General features: G+C 41.4%; 1 pseudogene; it reads right to left on the bottom strand.

Moving 5' to 3' along the window:
• The window catches only part of LOC149985440 (uncharacterized), a 28,152-nt pseudogene extending 19,025 nt beyond the window's left edge, over positions 1–9,127 (bottom strand).
• Positions 9,128–10,965: the final 1,838 nt, after the last annotated feature.

Genomic DNA, 10,965 nt, shown 5'->3' with positions numbered 1-10,965 from the left:
GGAGGTTGCTCACTAATTGAAATGCAGCATCAGAGTTGTTACATGTGTTTTCATAAGCTGCTTCATAATTGAGCAATCCTGGATCTTCACTTATGTATCTTTTAGCATATTCACCCCTCTCTTCCCAGTTCAGAAAACCCTCAAGCAACACTTAAGTCTTGCTAAACTTTACAGGATTTCAAAATGCAATGAATGCCTACTGTTTTGAATAAATAAATATCAACAACCTTTCTCACTGTTCAGAGAAGGGAACAGAAAATGCTTTGTTTCAGTGTCCTTTCATGTTTTCTAACAGAATACTTATGCTTTGGCATTGCATTTGCTCAATGACTACATGCTACAGTACATCCCCACCGATAATACAGCCAGACGTATATGGCAGGGTCTACAGGAAATCACAACAAAAATAAAACCAGCCACGTCACGGACACCGATGACACACTTCCAGACAAACTGAACACCCTCTTTGCCCGCTTTGAGGATAATACAAGGCCATTGTCGCAGACCTCTAACAAGGACTGCACCCCCCCCCCCCCCCTTCTCCGTGGCCGATGTGAGTAAAACATTTAAACGTGTTAACACTCGCAAGATTGCTGGCCCAGACGGCATCCCTAGCCACGTCCTCAGAGCATGCGCAGACCAGCTGGCTATCAAGGACTGTGGGCTCTCCTTCTCCGTGGCCAACGCGAGTAAGACATTTAAACGTGTTAACCCTCACAAGATTGCCGGCCCAGACGGCATCCCTTACCGCGTCCTGGTGGCTGGTATGTTTACGGACATATTCAATCTCTCCCTATCCCAGTCTACTGTCCCCACATGCTTCAAGATGGCCACCATTGTTCCTGTACCCAAGAAGGCAAAGATAACTGAACTAAATGACTACTGCCCCGTAGCACTCACTTCTGTCATCAAGAAGTGCTTTGAGAGACTAGTCAAGGATCATATCACCTCCACCTTATCGGCCACCCTAGACCCACTTCAGTTTGATTACCGCCCCAACAGGTCCACAGACAAAGCAATCGCCATCACACTGCCCTATCCCATCTGGACAACCTATGTAAGAATGCTGTTCATTGACTACAGCTCAGCGTTCAAGACCATAGTATCCTCTCAACCCGCCTTGTGCAAATGGGGCCTGGACTTTGATGGGTCGCCCCCAGGGGGTGAAGGTAGGAAACAACATCTCCACTTCACTGACCCTCAACACTGGGGCCCCACAAGGGTGCGTGCTTAGCCCCCTCCTGTACTCCCTGTTCACCCACGACTGCGTGGCTATGCAAGCCTCTAAGTCAATCATCAAGTTTGCAGACAACACAACAGCAGTGGGCTTGATTACCAACAACAAGAAACAGCCTACAGGGAGGAGGTGAGGGCACTCAGTGTTTGGTGTCAGGAAAATAACCTCTCAGTCATTGTTAAAAAAATAAAAGAAATGCATGTGAACTTCAGGAAACAGTAGAGGGAGCACTCCCCTATCCACATCGATGAGACAGCAGTGGAGAAGGACGAAAGTTTTAAATTCCTCGGCGTACACATCACAGACAAACTGAAATGGTCCTTCACACAGACAGTGTGGTGAAGAAGGTGCAACAGTGCCTCTTCAACCTCAGGAGGCTGAAGAAATTGGGCTTTTCACCCAAAACCCTGACAAACTTTTACAGATGCACAATCAAGAGCATCCTGTCGGGCTGTATCACAGCCTGGTACGGAAACTGCACCACCCTCAACCGCAAGGCTCTCCAGAGGGTGGTGCAGACTGCACAATGCATCACCAGGGGCAAACTACCTGCCCTCCATGACACATACAGCACCCGATGTCACAGGAAGGCCAAAAAGGACAACAACCACACGAGCCACTGCCTGTTCACACCTCTACCATCCAGAAGGCGAGGTCAGTACAGGTGCATCAAAGCTGGGACCGAGAGACTGAAAAACAGCTTCTATCTCAAGGCCATCAGACTGCTAAACAGCCATCACTAACTCAGAGAGGCTGCTGCCTACATTGAGACCCAACCACTGGCCACTTTAATGAATGGATCACTTGTCACTTTAACTAATGCCTCTTTAAATAATGCTACATTCATGTTTGCCTTTCTTACATTGCTCATATCATATGTACATAATGTATAACATGTACTGTACATACAGTATACCATTATACCATCTATTGCACCTTTCCTATGCCACTCGGACATCGCTCATCCATATATTTATATGTACATATTCTCATTCACCTCTTTAGATGTGTGTGTATTAGGTAGTTGTTGGGGAATTGTTAGATTACTTGTTAGATATTATTGCACTGTCGGAACTAGAAGCACAAACATTTCGCTACACTCACATTAACATCCACTAACCATGTGTATTTGACCAATACACTTTGATTTGAGTTGAGCTACTGCTAGCAATAAATATGTCTTATCCAACAAGGTGCAATTATCTGGGTACATTCATTCATGTCAATCCTGTCCTTTAGTGTTACCATGAATCCATTTTAGATAATTGGCATAGGAGAACTTTGTTTGACAGCTTGTAAATCTCTTCTGAAAGAATTCTGTTCATAAGACTTGAACATGAACAATCCCAGCTTTAGAACTCTGGGTGTCAACTAGTCTGATTAATCAGACTGTAATACACAATTCATTGGTACAGTTGAAGTCGGAAGTATATATACACTTAGGTTGGAGTCATCAAAATTCGTTTTTCAACCACTCCACAGATTTCTTGTTAACAAACTATGGTTTTGGCAGGTCGGTTAGGGCATGTACTTTGTACACGACACAAGTCATTGCTCCAACAATTGTTTACAGACAGATTATTTCACTTATAATTCACTGTATCACAATTCATTAAGTTGACTGTGCCTTTAAACAGCTTGGAAAATTCCAGAAAATGATGTCATGGTTTTAGAAGCTTCAGATAGGCTAATTGACATAATTTGAGTCAATTGGAGGTGTACCTGTGAATGTATTTCAAGGCCTACCTTCAAACTCAGTGCCTCTTTGCTTGACATCGTTGGGAAAATCAAGATAAATCAGCCAAGACCTCAGAGAAGAAATTGTAGACCTCCACAGGTCTGGTTAATCCTTGGGAGCAGTTTCCAAACGCCTGAAGGTACAACGTTCATCTGTACAAACAAGTACTCAAGTTTAAACACCATGGGACCACGCAGCCGTCATACCGCTCAGGAAGGAGATGTGTTCTGTCTCCTAGAGATGAACGTACTTCAGTGCGAAAAGTGCAAATCAATCCCAGAACAACAGCAAAGGACCTTGTGAAGATGCTGGGAGGAAACAGGTACAGAAGTATCTATATCCACAGAGTATCCAAAACGAGTCATATGTCAACATAACCTGAAAGGCCACTCGGCAAGGAAGAAGCCACAGCTCCAAAATCGCCATTAAAAAGCCAGACTACAGTTCGCAACTGCACATGGAGACAATAGAACTGTTTGGCCATAAGGACCGTCGTTATGTTTGGAGGAAAGGGGGAAAGGCTTGCAAGTCAAAGAACACCATCCATCCAGCAATGGGGTGGCAGCATCATGTTGTGGGGGTGCTTTGCTGCAGGAGGGACTTCACAAAATAGATGGCTTCATGAGGATGGGAATTTGTGGATATATTGAAGCAACATCTCAGGACATCAGTCAGAGAAGTTAAAGCTTGGTCGCAAATGGGTCTTCCAAATGGACAATGACCCCAAGCATACTTCCAAAGTTGTGGCAAAATGGCTTAAGGACAGCAAAGTCAAGGTATTGGAGTGGCCATCACATAGCCCTGACCTCAATCCAATAGAAAACGTGTGGGCAAAACTGAAAAAGCGTGTGCGAGCAAGGAGGCCTACAAACCTGACTCCGTTCCACCAGCTCTGTCAAGAGGAATGGGCCAAAATTCACCCAACTTATTGTGGGAAGCTTGTGGAAGGCTACCTAAAACGTTTGACCCAAGTTAAACAATTTTAAAGGCAATGCTACCAAATACTAACTGAGTGTATGTAATATTCTGACCCACTGGGAATGTGATGAAAGAAATAAAAGCTGAAATAGAATAATAGTAGAGAGAATTATTTAACATTTCACATTCTAAAAATAAAGTGGTGATCCTAACTGACCTAAGACAGGGAATTTCTACTAGGATTAAATGTCAGAAATTGTGAAACTGAGTTTAAATGTAGTTGGCTTAGGTTTATGTAAACTTCTGACTTCAACTGTATATACTGCCTGCAAAATCATGTAAATGTTCCTTACAAGCCAGAATGTTGAATTAAATTACAAACCGCACATACCGGTTGTCTGTGCGGTTCGTCCTTCAGCTGCTCTACATTTTTTACAAAATATCCACAGGTAAGTATTGTTTACCTGACTTTTTAGAGAGCTGGTAGGCATATCAGAGTAGGATGGAGAACAAGCAACACATTTTTTAAATGTTTTATTAGGATTTAAATGTACCAAAAAATTAAAAAATAATGTTGTTCTTCATCCTCTCCTGATTTTTTTACCTTTATTTAACTGGGCAAGAAGTTTAGAACAGTTATTTTCTTTTAAATGACAGCCTAGGAACAATGGGTAAACTGCCTTCTTCAGAACAACACATTTTTACTTTGTCAGCTTGGGGATTTGATCTTGTAACCTTTCAGTTACAAGTCCAACGCTCTAACCACTAGGCTACCTGCCAACCCATTGTTCATGGAATGCTTGGTTCAATAGCTATAGATGAGTGAAAACCAAATATCCAATATAAAACAAACTTTACCTTGGTGCCTAATCAAACCATACCTACCAGCTCCCTAAAAAGTTGGTTAAGCAATACTTTCCTGTGGATATTTTGTCCAAAATTTAGAGCAACTGAAAGACAAGCCACACAGGCAACCGTTAGAGAAAGTTTACATTTTGTTCATCATTATGGCTCGTAAAGAACGTTTACACGATTTTTCAGGCAGTATCTCTCAATTGCCCTACTGTAAATGTACAAGTACAAGGATCTGACATATACTGTGAGCCACACTGTTGATGACCACTATACTGTGGGCTATAATGTACGTACAGTCAGGATAATAACCTAGTTTGGCAGCTTCCCAGAAATGTCATGAACATACACAATTGAGTGGAGAAACAATGCATGCCGGTGAGATAATAATTTAAGATGAATACAAATATATACACAATTCCTGGAAGCGGAAAATGTCAGAGTTCCTTCATGGTCTGCGTACTCACCAGAAATGTCACCCATTGAGCACGTTTGGGATGCTCTGGATCAACGTGTACGACAGCATGTCACAGTTTCCGTCAATATCCAGCAACTTCGAACAGCCATTGAAGAGGAATTGGACAACATTCCACAGGCCACAATCAACAGCCTGATCAACTCTATGCGAAAGAGATGCACTGCATGATGCAAACTTCTTCTTTTTTTTTAAAGGTATCTGTGACCAACAGAAGCGTATCTGTATTCCCAGGCATGCAAAATCTATAGATTAGGGCTTTATTTATTTATTTCAATTGACTGATTTCCTTAGATGAAATGTAACTCAGTAAAATCTTTGTTCCATGTTGCGTTTATATTTTTGGTCAGTGTACATTAAGAAGACAGGGAGCCTTTCACACACTCACTCCTCCCTCTAATGCCAAACATAGATCAGGGCTTGTCAGATACTCCACAATCTCATATTTTATTTACCACTGATTAAGAGAGACATGTGAAATCAATAAATTCCATTAGCCCTATAAGTCTGTGTAAAACTAAATAAACACTTTGAACAGCGAATCTCACTCCCCAGCGATGGGATTGACAGTGGTCTGCTGCACTCACTGCTTAGTATGCAGACATGTTCTGCAGAAAGTCTATTGACCTTCTCTCAGTGAGTGCCTTGGATACACAGACTCCTGGGAGTTGAGAGGTTAAACGTCAAGCTGAGGATTGGCTGCAGCAGTATTGTGTGTAAGGGGTGGTTGGTGTTGTCATTGTGGAGCAGAGAGCAGCAGACTAGGACTGGCCTGACTGCACCACTGGGATAGAGCATACAAACAGGAACAGTTGAGGACAAAACTACAATTACAACAAACCCTACACTGAACAGTAGGCTACAACATAGATAGTGTTGTGTTGTAAATTTGCAAGCTTCCGCATTCACAATGGCTCACAAATTCTGGGGAAAGTATATTGGTGGTAGTTTAACTCAATTCAAATATAGTTCGTGTTTTCAGTAGTTAATTACTATTTTGCCATGTAGCGGTGTAGAAAACCACTGGAATTACTAATAAATTACTTTTTTGCAAAAAGTAAAGATGGGTCTACATTCTTAGAAAAAAGGGTTCCGAAAGGGTTCTTCACGGTTCTCCTATGGGGACAGCCAAAGAACCCTTTTAGGTTTTTTGTTTTTCTTCTAAAATTGTAGGCAAGAATTTCCTTTCTTTGTTAGCATAATACCTGCCTCATTTTCACTTGAAACAGGTTTGTGTTTAATAGACTCAACAACACATCCTGTTAACAAGGGACTCGAGAGCGATCTGTTTTTGCTATTTGTATTATATGACATTTTAGATTTGCATATGATCATTTTTCATAAAGTAGTTTGGATGTAGATAACTACTTTTTCAATGTATCTTTAGTTAATAAACTATATTTTTCTGAAGGGTAGATTTAGTGTAGCTGAATTCTTCCAGTGTGAAGTAATTGGTACCTTGGAAAACTATATTTTCAGAATAGCTTCCCCAACACTGAATCTCTTTCAACAATACATGGACTTTAAGCTTGAGCTGGAACTCAGAACCAAACATCATAAAGACAATCAAATATTCCATCCAGGACACAACTGTTGCATGTTGCCCTCCCCTATTATAAATCATGTATAGCAGCCATGAGAATTAACAACATGTGAGCTGAGCCAGGTCTCTAGTTGAATTTATTCAATTTAAGCTCAATGTATTAATTAGTCCCTGTAATAATGGTGTATGTAGTAACACTGGTTAATTCATGTAATAACTTTTATAAATATAATAACATTTAGTATTTTATTAAGATCCCCATTAGCTGTTGCCAAGGCAGCAGCTACTCTTCCCAGGGTCAGAAATAAAACATTACATCATACAAACATTGTGCATCATATGTACATTGCTCCATTATTACATTACTAAAAATGTGTATGTGTCTCTCTCTCATTGTGCTGTGAGTTGTTGTTTTATCTGTTTTTTTAAATCAGATTTTATTGCTAGCTTGAGTTACCTGAGGTGGGAGAGAGTTCCATGTAGTCATTGCTATATATAGTACTGTGCATTTCTTAGCCTCTGTTCTGGACTTGGGGACTGTAAAGAGACCACTGGTAGCATGTCTTGTTTCAGTGGGGTGTGTATGGGTGTCTGTGCTGTGTTTTAACTGATTGAAACAGACAGTTTGGTACTTTCAATACCTCTGACAAAGACAAGTAGTGATGCAGTCAATCTCTCCTCCACTTTGAGTCATGAGAGATTGACATGCATGTTGTATTTTTGTAAAATCCTGTCAAGAAAAGAGACTCAGAAGCACAGTTAGCCTAAAGTTTGAAATGGAGGTCGCTAACAAACCGTTTCAATGCTGCAGGAGCTGTGATATTTTGTTTTATTCCCAGATAACGTGGTCCCCCCGGACTTTCAATGTAGCAACTGTTTGCTCGCAGAGGTGAAGTGACTACTTGTTTGCTAAGAGTAGTGAACTTACACAAGCTACTGGGGAATCCACATCACCTGACTTGCCTAAGTAAATAAAAGTTAAATATAACAAAATAAAACATCCACATACTTTCTCTTCTACTCCAGTAGCTGGACGCCGCTCTAACCTGATGGGTGTGTTGCCGCCATGTCGTCTCTCCATAAACGACTGGCCAGTGTTCTGCAGGGATCCCTCCACGAAAGGGTCTCCCCCTTCCCTGGGAAATTGAATTAGTATGATGTTTCTGGATGACTTAATGGATGTTCCTATTTGTTACAGGCTTAGGTTTTTCCATTTGTTGTTTTGACTGAATGGAAGGCCAATGCAATGATACTGTATGTTGTGTGGTTCTAGGTTAGATATTGTCCACCCTACATACTAACATACTGTACATTCAAAATTCAACATACCACCTACCTCAGTCCAAAGTCTTTTGACGGCTGGACATTTCCATAACAGATGCATTAGTGTACCAACCTCGATTTTGTGCTTTTCCATGTTGCATCCCACTGTACTGCAGTGAGAGATACACCCAAGTCCTGTTCCCAACATAACTGAGCAGGGATGTTGTTGTTTGAGGAGAAGATGCCAACCAGCTTGTATAAGGCGGTAAACTTTTTTTTTCCCATAAGCAACACCCCTCAGTTTGCTGTCTATCACACTTTTAGATCCCACATCAATACCGTTGGAGGATTTACATTTTATTATTGATTTGTGTCAGGACCTGGTTACGAACTCGGGTCTCTGATGTGAGAAACAGTCACTTAGTAAACTGAGCCACTAATAGTCGGCAGAACCCAGAAGATGAGGCAGACACAGCAGTACTAGAGACGGTGATTTAATAAAGAAAAAAAACCTTCAGGCAAAAATATAAATCCACAACGTCAGAAGTAATTCCAAGAGAAAAAATGTATATCCTCCAAGACACAAGGAAAATCCACAAAGTGGTAACAGCAGGGAAAAAACAAACCTCAAAAGAATAATCAAAAATAAACAAGAACAAAACCAGAGTACCTCAAGAAAATCCAACTAGCGAAACAAAAGTTCACAGCATGGCTGGGTGCTAACATACAAACACAGAGCAAAGAACTGAGGAACACTAAGGGTTTAAATACATTCAAGGGAAATGAGGCACAGGTGCAACTAATAACTAGAACAAGGGAAAAACAAAAGGTTCAAAAAAGCACAATGGGGGCATCTAGTGACCAAAACCTGAACAATCCTGGGCAAATCCTGACAATTTGAGCTGAAAATAGGGTAGAAATGCCATATTTGTCACGCCTGTTATCCCTCCCCCTCTCTGGCACTCGAGGGTGCCAGGCTGCCCATCATTACGCACACCTGTCACCATCGTTACGCACATCAGCATTTCATTGAACTCACCTGGACTCCATCACTTTGTTGATTGCCTCCTTTATATGTCTATTCCTCAATTTGATCCCCATGTCAGCATTAATGTCGTTATGTTTCCCTTGTCCAGGCGCTGTCCGTGTTTTGTTTCATGTCTGTTATTTATAAAATATTCAGTCCATGTACTTGCTTCCCCTCTCCCAGTGTCTGTCCTCACAGAATGCTGACACCAATATTGGAAGCATCAGTGAGTTTTTTGTTGTTTTTTGTTTTGGTTGGTGAAGTCAGGTCCGTGTGCCACTGCCGAAGAAACCAGGGATGCCTTAGCTGGCTCGAGAGGTTTTATTATTTTTGTTATCCCTTTTTCTCCCCAATTTCGTGTTATCCAATTGGTAGTTACAGGTCAAGAGCTATGCATCCTCTGAAACACAACCCAGCCAAGCTGCACTTCTTGACACAATGCCCTCTTAACTTGGAAGCCAGCCGCAGGAAACACTGTACACCTGGCAACCATGTCAGCGTGTATTGTGCCAGGCCCGCCACAGAAGTCGCTAGTGCGCGGTGGGACAGGAACATCCCTGCTGGTCAATACGAACCACAGAACCCCCCCCCCCCAAAAAAAACTCTGTTAGTGATCCCTCTAAATTCTGGAAAACTGTTAATTCACTGAAGCTTGGTAATTCCTCTACTTCCCTGCCTAAGCAAGTAGTTTTAGACTCCATCATTACTGAAAAAGTTAAGATCTGCGATGCTTTTAATCAGCATTTTATCTCTGGCTTCCTGTTTGGCTTCATATTTCCTATTCCTGGTTTCCTATTTGAAAGAAATGGTAGTCATACCGGTCTTGGCCAGCCAGTTAAGCACCAAATTAAATTGCAAATGCCTTAGATGATGAATTGTGCTGGCAATTTTGTAGCTTGTTAAAATCTTTTGATACTGTAGTCCATGTTTTTCTGTTGAATAAGCTATTCTCAATAGGGTTGGGTACTGATGCTTGCCGATGGTTTCATAATTATCTCAATGACAGAACTCAGGCCATCAAGGTAGATGGGGTAAAATCTGAGTTCCTTTAGTTACATAAAGGGGTTCCCCAAGGTTTGATACTCGGCCCAGTATGCCCCACTAATGTTTACAATCTATATATACTGAACAACAAATGTAAAGTGTTGGTCCCATGTTTCATGAGCTGAAATAATAGATCCCAAAATGTTCCAAACACACAAAAAGCTGATTTCTCTGAAATGTTAGTGAGAATTTCTCCTTTGCCACGATAATTAATCCACCTGACAGGTGTGGCATATCAGGAATCTGATTAAACAGCATGATCATTAGACAGATGCACCTTGTGCTGGGAACAGTAAAAGGCCACTCCAAAATGTGCCTACCCTTAGTGACTATTAAAACCTACCCTAACCAGAAACCGTGGATATGTAACGATCTTCTTCATCTGCGGAACAGGAATAGGAAGGATCAGACCAATATGCAACGTGGTACGTGTCCATGTTAAATGTATTACAACTGAACACAAAATAACAAACGTGAAACAACGAAAATCGAAACAGTTCTGTATGGTGAAGACACAGAAAACAACTACCCACAAACCATAGTGGGAAAACAGGCTGCCTAAGTATTGTTCTCAATCAGATACAACGATTGACAGCTGCCTCTAATTGGGAACCATACCAGGCCAAACACATAGAACTATAACACATAGAACAAAAACATAGAATGCCCACCCCAACTCACGCCCTGACCAAACTAAAATAGAGACATAAAAAAGGAACTAAGGTCAGGACGTGACAGGATAGATGGCAGCATTCGCGCAAAACTGAAAGTGCGAACCATCGCATTTAACCATGACTGAGAATATGGCTGAATACAAAAAGTGTAGTTTTTCTGTCCACAAGGCAATCAAACAGGGCGAAATGTCGGT

Source organism: Oncorhynchus mykiss, chromosome 1, assembly GCF_057628025.1.
Source record: "Oncorhynchus mykiss isolate SJ-2025 chromosome 1, ASM5762802v1, whole genome shotgun sequence".
Lineage (NCBI taxonomy): Eukaryota > Metazoa > Chordata > Actinopteri > Salmoniformes > Salmonidae > Oncorhynchus > Oncorhynchus mykiss.
This window is presented reverse-complemented; position numbering and strand designations above follow the sequence as displayed.